At 43.7% G+C, this 12,912-nt stretch overlaps 1 protein-coding gene across 1 annotated transcript in view; it reads left to right on the plus strand.

Moving 5' to 3' along the window:
• The first annotated feature begins 2,875 nt into the window (after window positions 1-2,875).
• LOC117507217 (phosphatidate phosphatase LPIN2-like) overlaps window positions 2,876-12,912 on the plus strand; it is a 56,902-nt gene continuing 46,865 nt past the window's right edge. Inside the window, exon 1 of the mRNA XM_034167038.1 lies at window positions 2,876-2,949. The gene's annotated coding sequence lies outside the window, so the exon portion shown is untranslated. The remainder of the gene's footprint in view (window positions 2,950-12,912) is intronic.

Below are 12,912 nucleotides of genomic sequence, written 5' to 3' on the forward strand. Positions count from 1 at the left end.
ATAGTCTACAATAAAGGCTTTCATAACCATTATGTGTGCATCTGTAGGGACTATTTATTACATTAAAAAAGACACAGTAATACATATGACATTTTCTTTTATTATTATTATTTTTCAAGAACAAACCACATCAGTCATGAATTAATGCAAACATTTGTCAGGGCACTCGCTCAAGGTCATTCTCAAAGCAATCCAGCAGATGTCACCCTTCAAACTGTATCAAACGCGTCGAAGCAGTGTGTCGATTTTCAGCCAGTTGTGTTGCAGTGGCTCATTGGTTCATGAGGCTTCGAAATTGCCATCACTAACCTGATAGGTAGACGATATCTCGGCAGCCAGGTGGAGATGCTACCCGGCTTTTATGGTGGTGGTGGTTGATGAGTGACAGCTGGCGTTGATGATGAGTGACAGCTGTCACTCCCAGTTGCTCCCGTGGGGGCGCAACCTCTCGTGCCTGAAGCCTGCACTTCAGGCAGGGCGCCCTCTGGTGGTGGGCCAGCAGTACCTCCTCTTCAGCGGCCCACACAACAGCTACAACAGCAATCTGACATTTGAGCTTGGCCTTTGCCCAAATGCTTGTCACCCAGACCTCTGGCAGACCTTGCCAGGACAGTTCTGCAATCCACCTACGGTGCATCCGGAAAGTATTCAAAGCGCTTCCTTTTTTTCCACATTTTGTTAGTCCATGGGCCAAGCAGTGTTTCGGTACCACTTAAGGTGACTAAACAACACTTAGAATCCAGCCTCAGTGTATATATATATATATATATATATATATATATATATATATATATATATATATATATATATATATATATATACGAGGTCTATTAGAAAAGTATCCGACCTTATTATTTTTTTCAAAAACCATATGGATTTGAATCACGTGTGATTACATCAGACATGCTTGAACCCTCGTGGGCATGCGAGAGTTTTTTCACGCCTGTCGGTTACGTCATTCGCCTGTGGGCAGTCTTTGAGTGAGGAGTCGCCCACCCTCTCGTCGATTTTTTCATTGTTTAGGAATGGCTGCTGCTTTGTTTGATCAAATTTTTTTCAAAACTGTAAGGCACAACTGAGTGGACACCATTTGATAAATTCAGCTGGTTTTCGGTAAAAATTTTAACGGCTGATGAGAGATTTTGGTCTGATAGTGCCCACGGCACCCGACGGCGATCTGCGCTTCGAGGCGGCAGCGTCTCGCCATTTCAAGTTGAAAACTTCCACATTTCAGGCTCTGTTGACCCAGGAAGTCGTCAGAGAACAGAGAACTTTCAGAAGAAGTCGCCATGAGGAGTTTATTCGGACATTCCATTGTTAACGGACATTTTGTAATGAAAGAATGTGCGGGCAGAGTCGCATGTCGGGCTGGACCCGACCGCGGGGGGGTCGCGACAGGAAAAACACCTCCGTTGGAAACCTTAACGGGCAAGTTGGAACATGCCCAAGCTGTTAAACAATTTCTCAGTTACTCACTTGTTGAAAGCCATCAAAAGCCGCCAGAATTTTACAAATGGTTTTCAACACGGAGGTGTTTTTCCTGTCGTGGCGCACACAGATTTGCCGAGTTGTCACGGAAATGACTCGGCGAATTTGCGCGCACGTCTTTCATTACAAAATGTCCTTAAACAGTGGAATGTCCGCATAAAGTCCATGCCGGCCTCTTCTGAATCTTCTCTGTTCTCTCACGACGTCCTGGGTGAATTAAGCCTTAAATTAGGATGTTTTCAGGTCGAAACAGGCCGACGACGGCACCTGGAAGCGCTGCGCGACGTCCCGCTGCGTGGGAAGTCCTTACAGCGACAGAAACACCCCATAATCTCTCATCAGCCGTTAAACTTTTCACCGAAAACCAGCTTAATTTCTCGAATAGTGTCCACTCGGATATTCCTCACAGGTCCAGAAAAATGTTTGATAAAGCAACGCGCGCTGTCTCGAGCAGCGTGTGAAACAAAGGAATTCAGCCGAGAGGGCGGGACCACATCTCACTCAAGGCCTGCCCACAGGGAAATGACGTCACCGACGCGTGAAAAAACTCATGCATGCACACGAGGGTTCAAGCATGATTGGTGTAATCGCATGTCATTCAAATCCATATAGTTAAAAAAAATAATAAAAGGGTCAGTTTATTATCTAATAGACCTCGTATATATATAAAACTTTGCAACAATCTAAAAAACTTTTTCACATTGTCATTATGGCATATTGTGTTTAGAATTTTGAAGAAAAATAATTTCATCCATTTTGGAATAAGGCTGTAATATAACAAAATGTGGAAAAGGTGAAGCGTTGTGAATACTTTCCGGATGCACCGTAAGTATAAACATGCATAAACATGTTGCACTCATTGTTGTCATTAAAAAAGACCCCAAAACAAAACAATAATTACTGTTTACTGTTTAGGCACTCTGGCAAAACAATTTCCTTCTGAATTAACAAAGTTTTTCTTATTGCTATTCGTATTCTAAAGTATGTCCCGCAGTTAGATCAAATCAGGTTGAAAATCAAATTCCTTGACCTTTGACAAAGTGAAATTTAATAATAATATGCATTTTATATATACATGCCTTTCAAGACACTGGTACATTTCACAGACAATAAACGCTTCCAACTCACAAAAGTAAAGAGCAGCGAGAAACTAAACAAAATATATGAAACAACAATAAATTACAGTGGATTGGCTCCATGTTAACAGCCAGCACGTTTTTTAGTTTGTCTTAGTTTGTCTGACGTTACAATAAGAAAATAAAAAAAGCCTTTATCATTGGACTCCTCTGATTGGACTTTGTTTATAGATAACACAGGAGGCGGGTCTGCCGCCTTTTCCGCTTTGCTCATTGGTTAGTTTTGTGATTGACTTTTTTCTACACTGCGATTTGCGCGTGCGCAGCAGAATAGGAAACGATCAGTATGGATGTTGGTTTATAAAAAAAAGATCTCTTCGGAAAGGTAATTAAAAAAAAAAACTTTTTGACTGTATGGTAAATGTTTAGAAAAAGAGAAACGGGTTAACTGGTCAGATATACTGGAATTATGCTTTTAAAATGCTCTTTTAAACTTTCTGTACAAAAAAGTAAAGAAAAAACTAAACAAATGGACGTATCAAGCAACAGATAGCAACGTTCCTATCAAGTTGACAAAGTAGCAGCATGTTATTGTTTTACAAACAACCTTGTTTGATTTTTAGAGTTCACGATGAGCAGTAACTTTTTAGAATGCATTTTGACCCACGCCGTCATCATCTTTTTCGGTATAAATATAAAGCAACTTATTGTTGTGCGCTTTTTAATGTGTATATATAATTTGTTTGCGTGGAACAATTTAGTCTGTTGACGGAAGACTACGGAACCCTCAAAGTACCAAAAAGTACGTTTGTATCTAGGCGCACAAGATTTAACTTGTGTGTGTATGTATACACACACACACATATATATGTGTGTGTATGTATGCACTAGGCTAGCTGAGTTACCTGTTCTGCGCTCGAGTAATGGAGAAGAATTTTAGCCATGTCATTATATATTTCATGTCACTTTATTTAAGGTATAGTAAATTGCATTACATTGTGTTGTTGTCATCATTAATTTTCATAGAGTACTTTGTGACATGAGACTCACTGAATGATATGATAAAAGGCCATGAGTCATCACTGCAATGCTCTGGCATGCCATACACAGCAGGTACATTTTAATTGAAAAACATGCGTCTTAACTCACACGCTGGCCCATTCGGATTGTAATTAAAGTGCACCTTAGCCAGCCGCTATTGCATAGTTAAGTGTGATGTTTGCTTTGCTCTCGATTGCTTAATTACTGTGGCTGTGTATAGCGGAACAGGTCGTGATCTAATATATAAGGCTGACTGTGTGTGTGTGTGTGTGTGTGTGTGTGTGTGTGCGCGCGCTCGTTTGTTCGTTAGTGCATGTACGTACGCTTTCAACCTAAGAGCCCCAGTGACCTCCCAGTTGGTGTCCCCACTGTCACAATACCAAGTTTGGTGTCAAATGCTTTATTATTGTGGCTGTGCATATCGAACGCACATGCAGTCAACTTTAAATATTAGATATTACTACAGTCAGTCTGTGGTTTGTACCCCAGTATTAAATACTTATGTCCACAGGGTAACTTCCGTATGGTATGGATTTATTGTTTAAAAATTCATAGATCCAAAATATAAATGATGACCAAAGATAACCCATAAATTACACTTATGTCCAATGCAGTCTGCAACTAATGCCTAAAAGATCATTATTTAATGTGCACAAACTAACTTGTCTTGTGTGCAACACATCATAACTTGCTCTCATAAAATGGCAGTGTATTGTCAATGTACAGTCTGTTATCCTAGATAATAATATGAGAGAGCAGCTTAGTGGTTAGCACTGCTGCCTTGCAAGAATGCTGTGGTATCACTACACACCTGGGGCCGTCCTGTGTGGAGTTTGCATACTCTTGTGTGGGTCCTCTCCTGGTGCTCCGGCTTCCTCCCACATCCAAAAGACATGTATGTTAGGTGAATTGGAGACTTTAAATTGACTGTAGGTGTGCATGAATGTGTTTGTTTATCTGTATGTGGCCCTGGCATCCTGTCCAGGGTGTACCCTGCCTCATGCTCTATGACTGTTGGGATAGGCTGCAGCCCCCCATGACCCTTGATTGGACTTAGTGGGTATAGAAGATTGATGGATGGATGGACTTCAGGAGCTCCATAGATGACAACTGTTTTGATAGTTGATTTATGAATTTATCAAGTAGAAATCCAACATTTTGTGCCAGGTTGTGAAATGTGATTTGGAGCTTTTCTAACTTTCATGTGATTTTACACTGAAGAGGTCTAGAAAAATTATTTGCCAATTTTGTTGAATAATTTTTCAAACTAAACACTTCTAAAACATATTTGCAGTGATGGACACAAAGCAATCTTTTAGCAGGCTACTTTCATATTCATTTACTTTTATGTTCAGTTAGCATTAGAATCACTTTTCTTCAGTTCAGAGATCCGATTGTGCTACAAACCACTTTACAGACTCACTTTTTTATTCCTCTCTGCTTCTGTGTTGATTTTCTATTGGGACTCCTCCCACTCACTCCCCTCGGAATGCAAACCCATAATCTTCTGGCATGGGAGGTGTCCGCCTCCCATGCCGGAAGATCGCCAACTCTGACCATTTGGCTAAAAAACCCGTGCTCTGGCCTGACTGGCCAGAGTATCTTTTAGCTGTCAGCAGAGTGAGGCCTATTGACTACCGTATGCACAGCGACTCCTGCTGGCCTCCCTCACATAAGCTCTGGCTGTCACTTGAACCATGTTTCTCTGCCCTGGTCCTTGGGGAACCTTGACACTGCACGTTTTCTCACTCCTGTTCCTCCCTGTTCTGTCCACATTTGTTTACTTCAGTGTGGTGTGTCCCACTTCTTGATACACTGAGCACATGAATGAGCCAAGGAGTTCTGGGTGAGCGTAGCGATGTGACAATATGCAAAGTTGCAGGCTTATCAAAAATCAATAAATATATATATATATATATATATATATATATATACGAGGTGTATTAGATAAGTGACGTGGCTCGTCTTTAGTCTTCTCGGGATGTTGTCTTTTAGATAACACAAACTAATTGCAAGTGATATGCTAGAAAAGGACACAACACTTTAGAATAATTCAGCCTTAAGCAAGATAAAATGCACAGAGTTTTTAAGTTTATTTAAGCCTTCGACACAGAGCTTAGACAAACTGAGTCCTCTAGAGAGACTGAATATGACAACCGCGCTCATCTATTTATTGGAGACCCGCGGGCATCGCTCCTCCTTCGACTTTTTTATTTATTTCATTCCCAAGACATGGTTTTCTATTGGAAGCGTCCTCTAGTGAACCCTAAGCAGGTGTTAGGCCATTATTTCAATGTGACAAACGCTCCCATTAAAACGTGAAGGATTTACAACTGATTTTTTTTAAAAGACCTTCAGCCACAGGTGCAGTTGGCCTGAGGCCCCCCCCGCACATGGCCTCAGCCACAGGTGCAGCTGGCCCGAGGCCCCTGCACGTGGCCTGTGGGAAAGCACCTAAAAGGCCTTGGAAAGCCCCTGACAGACTGAATGACGAATAGAGCCCTTTTTTTTGGGTTGAACACCTGCTAGTTCAACCAGAGGACATACAGTTCAGATCAGGACACTTGATAGTTCATCATAGTTCAAATAAGGACCTAAAAATTCTTCTACAGTCCCTCCTCTGGGACTCGAAAGAGTCCCATTACATCAACTATACTCTTGGGTTGTTTACTGACAAGACATCTTCATTTGTGCATTGCAATAAAAAAGAAAACACATCACTCGACTTACTGATAACTCTGGTGCGGATATGACTATAAGTGATTCTTCACACGGTAAATATATTTAAGTGTAAGTGCAGGTGAACCTACATACTAAGGCACAAGGTGATTAATTAGCTGGATTATATCAACGCAAGTTGACATTCAAACATTGAGTTTTGGTGTAATTCAAGGCACTTAAAATGGCCACATAAAACAAGTTACAGCAACTTCTTAATCATGGCAAAGTAAAGGCTTTACATTGACATCAGTGCAACCAATCATCTTCTGGCATCTATTGTCTCACTCAACCAGAGGCTCCAACCCATTATACTTGGTTCTACATATTATTTTGTTAGAGTCACACATTTATTACTTAAATGCATCAAATAACCCCTACGTTACCACTATTTAGTCAACCAATCAAGAAACTATTCTAAGGTTAGCGCAGCTATGTCTAGTTAAATGATAAACACAATAAATGGTTTCCCTTCATGTCCGTCCTTAAGTCATTTGCCTTAGTCAATCATATAATGGTTTTCATTATAGGCCATTTCTCAACATTTTCCACTTTGTTTTTCTTCTTTTTCAGCTTGTTTTCTAATGCCCTTTTTGGCCAGACGCCAAATTTAGGCGATGCATGTCTCTTGAGGCATGCTATAATTTAAGAAAAAGGGGTCCCTATGGTGCGTCTTTACTACTAAACCTCCAAACACGCCGTGTAAGGGTCCCCTTTTTATAACTTTGCAATGTGATATCTATGTGTACGCATTTAGCTTTATCTGTGTTACGCAGATGATGGTAAGGACAGACATTTACCCAACCTTCGTTACTAACATATATCCTTCTTTGTTTTTATTTACACTCAGATTTCTGTAACCAGTCCGCAATTCAAACTCAAGAACCAAGATCATAGTCCGTATTCAGTGCCATTACGTCAGTCCGCGCTCCTCAGCATTTACTCAGCGTCTGAAGTTTTGGGAGAAGTTGGGGAATATGGGGAGGTTGGCCTTTCAGGGGTTGTGGGGGAAGGATCAGGAATTCTGGCTTTCAGACAGTCGTGCAGTTCTCTGATGGATCTTTCCAGCTCCTTGTGCTGCTTGGCCAGGTTGTACAGGGCCCCCAGAGAATTCTTGCCCACATTCAGGGTGGTGGTGGCCAGCCCTAGCTGTTCCCTTTCCATATGCTCCATCATGCTGGCTAGCATGTCCATACTAGACTGAAGACCACACAGTTGAGTATGGAGGCCCTCCTGAGCACAAGAGATGTTGGCATTGTCACGGTGTATCCTGAACAGGTATGCAGCTGTCTGACTTAGTTGTGGCATGATTTCCTCAAATAGCTCATGGGGAATGTGATTTGTGAGGGGCAGGAGTTGCTCCAAGGTTTTTGGAACAGATTCTTGTGGAACACGAAGCTCTCGAACCAAGATTGCCATGTCCTGTGGGGTGACCATGACCAGATTAAGGTTGTGCAGTCCAGGGGACAGGAAGTACAAGGGGGAAGGCATTTCGTGTGTGGGGGGAGTATTGTTGATGTCGCACAGGCAAGTGGTTGGGACACTCTGGGCATTTAGCAGCCTGTACAAAGCTCCCCTCTGTCCTGGTGGGTGAGTTCGGCTAAGGTCCACCCCTGCTGATCCTCCTCCAGAGGTACTGGGCTGATCGGAATATCTCTCCTGCCTTGGGGGTGGAAAGCTGGGGACAGGTCCTAGCAGTGAATTGGGTCTAGGATGCACTCGGGCGGTTGCTGCATATGGCCGACCTTGGCTGCCTCCCCTGGAGGGTATCGTTGCCACTGGCACATGTGACTGTCTCCATGGCATCTGCGGAAGGGGTGTGTTCCTGAGTCCAAAGGGTCCTTCAGGTGATGGTGGAGTCCTCGGGCCGACTCTTGCTGCAGGCAGATTCTGTGAAGCCGTCATCGCCAGGTGCTGGAACGATGAAGATCCTTCTGTTGCCAACTGGTTTAGCTGCTGGATGGAAGGCGGCTGTGGCGACCAATCATGTCTCGACCATCCCTCCTGTATATCCTCTTCTCCAAACAGTTCTGAGAGTCCAATCAGACTTGATAGAGGCAGATCAGGCATAGGTCCCTGATCAGGAGAGTCTGGTCTCTCAGCCATACTCCTGTGTCCTAGTAATATACATATACGTTCATTATTACAGCTCCATGTCATTCTTTCAGATATTGTCTATCCTATCCCTCATTTTTGTGGGTGCATGTGTGTGAATGTAAATGTGCGTGCATGTCTTCTTCCTCGTCTACAATATCACCAAGCACGGTCCATCCCAGTCCTCCCTATCTGGGGTGTACGCCACAATATTAGGGAGCTGGGGGCTGTCGGGGAGGATAATTGGTATTTCATCCATTTCCATATATTCTGGTTCTCTGTCTGTTTCGTTTGTGCTTTCTTCTAGGGCTCGGATGGCTAACAGTGGGAGCTGTCCTACTGTGGATGAAATCAATTTATTGACCAGAAATTTTATCAAGGGAATACCACAACATATTACCAGCAAGACCGCCACCCCTGTTAGTGCCAAGACTACACCTATCTGGTATAACCAGTCTTTCCATGATATCCACCCTCTCCTTAGAGTCCCAAACAGTGAAAATAGTGGGCCAATATTCATTCCATTCCCTACAATGTATCCAGAATCGTCAGTTTCATTTCTCCCTCCTATGGAGTTACTTAACAGTTCCTGTTGCATCTCTTCAAGTGTGATTAAGAGCTCTGTCAAATTTCCGTCTTCCCCTGTACGCATGGGAATAGCTGTGCAACATTCGGTGGCTTTGATCATAATACAAACTCCTTGTTCATCAGCCATCATCATCTCGATAGCTAATCTATTTTGCATTGTCATTAGCGAGGTGGCGTGCAGTTGTTCGGTTAAGGCTCCTACTGCTGCCAATGTCCAGTTCAGGTATCTTTGCTGATTATACCACAAGTAATTAATCCACTGCACCTCCTGGAACCTAGAACGGATTTTTGGAGTAACCCCGAACAGAGCCAATGCCCATCCCCATTTATCCGCGTCTTCATCTGCTTTAACTCTGCTACTGTCTATGGCTTCTAATTGTCGGGGTATCCCTTCTGGTATCCCGTTTCTTACTGTGATGTTGTAGTCTGTTTTAAGTGTCATTATTCCTCTTTTTTTACGAAGTTTCTGTGGCATGGGTTGTATTGAATTTGGCATTTCAATTACTGTTATAGCTCCTGTGAGCATCACAGGAGCACAAAGGCCTTTCCAATTCGGGGACAGCGATGACAGGAGTTTCCTTTTTTGTCCGCATATCCAAAAGATGTCAGCTAAGGGTACCGTTCCCTTAGCTAAATTTGGAGTAGATACCCATGAAGCATGGGTGAGATTCAGTCCAATTACAGACCCCCCTGTGGCCGGTACTATTTGTTCACACTGTATGCCTGCTGCTGGCAGGGTGTGACAGACGGTAATGTTCCATGCTGTTTTGGCCGGTTTGTATTCTTGCTGCTTTTGCATACACTGTATGTGGTGTTTTGGCTGGGTCGTCCCTACCTGCCAATCGCTTATGTATTGTGCTACTAAGCCTTTAGCTATACAGAATGGGTGTATCATCCCTTTCTCTATTTTAATCATAGGTGGAACGGTTCCTTCTGTACTTAGAGGCACTGGACAAAGTTTACTGTCGGCAGCATATTTTTCATCACCTACTGCCATTTTCATAACACATTGTGTATAGCATTCTGCTTGGTCTGAGTTATGTTGGGGACTCCTATAACAGTTGTTGATATCAGGTAGGGGTTTAGCCTGAGGTATCACACCTTTCCGGTGACAGGCTATGCAAGGCTTTTCACTGATCTCCCTAGCCGAAAATTTCAACCATTGGTAAAATAAATTGGTCTTCAGCCCTTGTGTGCGGGCTAGGTCTATACTGGGATCCCATCTCCCTAAGTGACTGCTTATTTCTAGGCTTCTAATTGTCCTCTTTTTCCTTGGTTTGATTTTTACCCATTTTGTGGCTTCATGTACTGTAACAGTTACGTCTTGCTTGGTTTCCCTGCATCCTCCTTTATCACAAATTACCTCTATGTTGAGTGTTCCCTCCTCTTCACATTTGATGCTAATGGCTTCGCCTAATATGTAATCCCCCAGCTTTCCCTGTATTCCTATGTTCTTGTAGGCTTTTGATTTAATGTATACCAAATTATATGTTTTTCCTGTGTTTAGAATGCCTTGTTTAGCTGCTATTGCGGCCATGGCCACGGCACAGTCCGTTGTATGTTTTGGATGTCTATTTTCTCCCATACTGACCACCAGTAGTATTGTCAATCCCTTGAATAATTCCTTAATCATTGCTCTGATGACTGTTGAGATGTGCTACTAGATGTGCTACTGAGTGAGCCGTCACTAGATGAGCTGTCACTAGGGATGTGTGGTGTATCTGTGCTTTGTCTGGGTTGTACTTCCTGTGGTTCTTCTGTCGGTAAATCTAAGTTGCTGTCCGAGTCTGATGTCTCCTGTGGCCTGTCTATCTGTCGGTCTGTATTTCTGTCTGTCTGTTGGCCTGCGTCTCCAGTTGTTTCTGAGTCTGCATCTGAGTCTGTCACTGCTCTATCTGGCAGGGATCCACTACTCTCTGAAGCTGTGCGTCGCCTTTGTTCAATCAGTCTCTGTGAGCGCCTTGGCTGGTGTTCGCCTGGCTGCAGGGAGGCGTGGCCTTCCCTCGGTGCTTCTTCTGGCTGCAGGGAGGCGTGGCCGTCCCTCGGTGCTGCTGTAGGGTCTCTGGCTTCTCTTGCTTCCCCCCTTGGCCCGGCGGCTCTGCCAAGACGAGCTTGCCGAGGCCGCAGGGGCGCTGGGCCACCAACCCTACAGCAGTGGTTTAAATGAAACCAAGTGTCCTTACCGTCTACTTTGACTGCTGTACGTGAGGCAAGAATAACTTTGAAAGGACCTTCTCGGCGGGGCCTGTCCCACTTCTTTTTGAACACTTTGACGTAAACCAGATCACCAGGCTGGATGCTCTGATTTTCGAGTGGAATCTCTGCTTCTCTGTCTTCTGTAGCACCTTTGACCTGCAAAAAGATAGTTTTGTGTATTTGGGTTAACTGTCTCAAATAATTATGCCATTCGTCTTGTAGCTGCTCCAGCGATGGTCCTTCGTAGGGTCCTCTCAGGTATGGAATAGGCATCGGCCGACCTGTAAGAGCTTCAAATGGTGTCAAATGGGTTAGTCGGTTAGTTTGTGAGCGCATTGACAATAAAGCAAGCGGCAACGCATCCAGCCAGGTTAGTTTGCCATTGCTGTCTGCTATGATTTTTGCTAGTTTGTTCTTTAAAATTCCATTAGCCCGTTCCACCGCCCCATTTGATTGGGGGTGATAAACACACCCAAACTTCTGTTTGATACCCAATTGTTTGAATGTTTCTTGTGTAACCTTGGCTACAAAAGCCCTACCGTTGTCAGATGAGATAGTATCTGGAATGCCAAATCTTGGAAAGACATCTCGGCACAAGAATTTGGCTACCGTTTTATGGTCTTGATTTGCAGAGGCTACTGCCTCAATCCATCGGCTGAATCTGCATATCACTACCAAAACATATCTCATTCGTTTAACTCGATTTTCAGCTCCCATGTCTATGAAATCCATCATAAGATGTCTAAATGGCCCATCAGGGACCGGAATGTGGGCTAAAGGGGCTGTGAATGATTTCCGGACATTGTACTGTGCACATACCTCACACTCATTCAACAAACGGTCCACTGTAGCTGCCATATATGGTGACCACCAGACAGCTTTTAGTTTGTTCATAATTTGGACTCGCGAACAATGATCGGGTCTGTGGGCCCAAATGATTGCATGTCGTAATAAATTGGTGGGTAACACAAAATGTCCATGACTACTGCGCCACAGCTTGTCTGCTGGCCCCTGACTGCGTGTCTCAATAGCGCCTCGTGTAACCCACATTCGTTTTTCTTCTCCACTGGCCCTACTTTGAGCCACTATCAGTGCGTCAAGTGAAACCAGTGGGGCACAATCTTGGATGGTTAGCAGGGGAAACATATTTTCTCCTTGTGCTCCTTTGCGAGCTGCGTCATCTGCTAGGTTGTTACCTTGAGCTATGATGTTATTATTCTTTTGATGACCTGCACATTTAATGATGGCTACCTCAGACGGTAATTGGAGAGCTTGTAACAGTTGGGAAATCGCTTCTCCATGAGTGACAGGGGTGCCATCTGCTCTCAGGAATCCCCTTTGTTTCCAAATGTTTGCATGTACATGACATACGCCATAAGCGTAGGCTGAGTCTGTGTAGATATTAACACGTTGATCTTTAGCTATCTGGCAAGCCATAGTTAAGGCTTTGATTTCTGCCAGTTGGGCTGAACAAGGCTGATCAATTCCTTGGGACTCCAGTAATTCAAAGGTCTCGCCATCCGTGTTTAGTTTAACTATCCCCATACCCGCATGCAATCCCGCGGCATCCCGAAAGCATGAGCCGTCCACGAACAGGGTTAGATCTGCATCTATGGCGTGATTATACAAATGTTCTCTGGCTCTCAAAAATTTCTCTGTCTCTGCCACACAGTTATGTGGAGAACCATCTAACGGTGTGGTCAATTTGGTG

This window comes from Thalassophryne amazonica, chromosome 3 (assembly GCF_902500255.1).
Source record: "Thalassophryne amazonica chromosome 3, fThaAma1.1, whole genome shotgun sequence".
Taxonomy (NCBI): Eukaryota; Metazoa; Chordata; class Actinopteri; order Batrachoidiformes; family Batrachoididae; genus Thalassophryne; species Thalassophryne amazonica.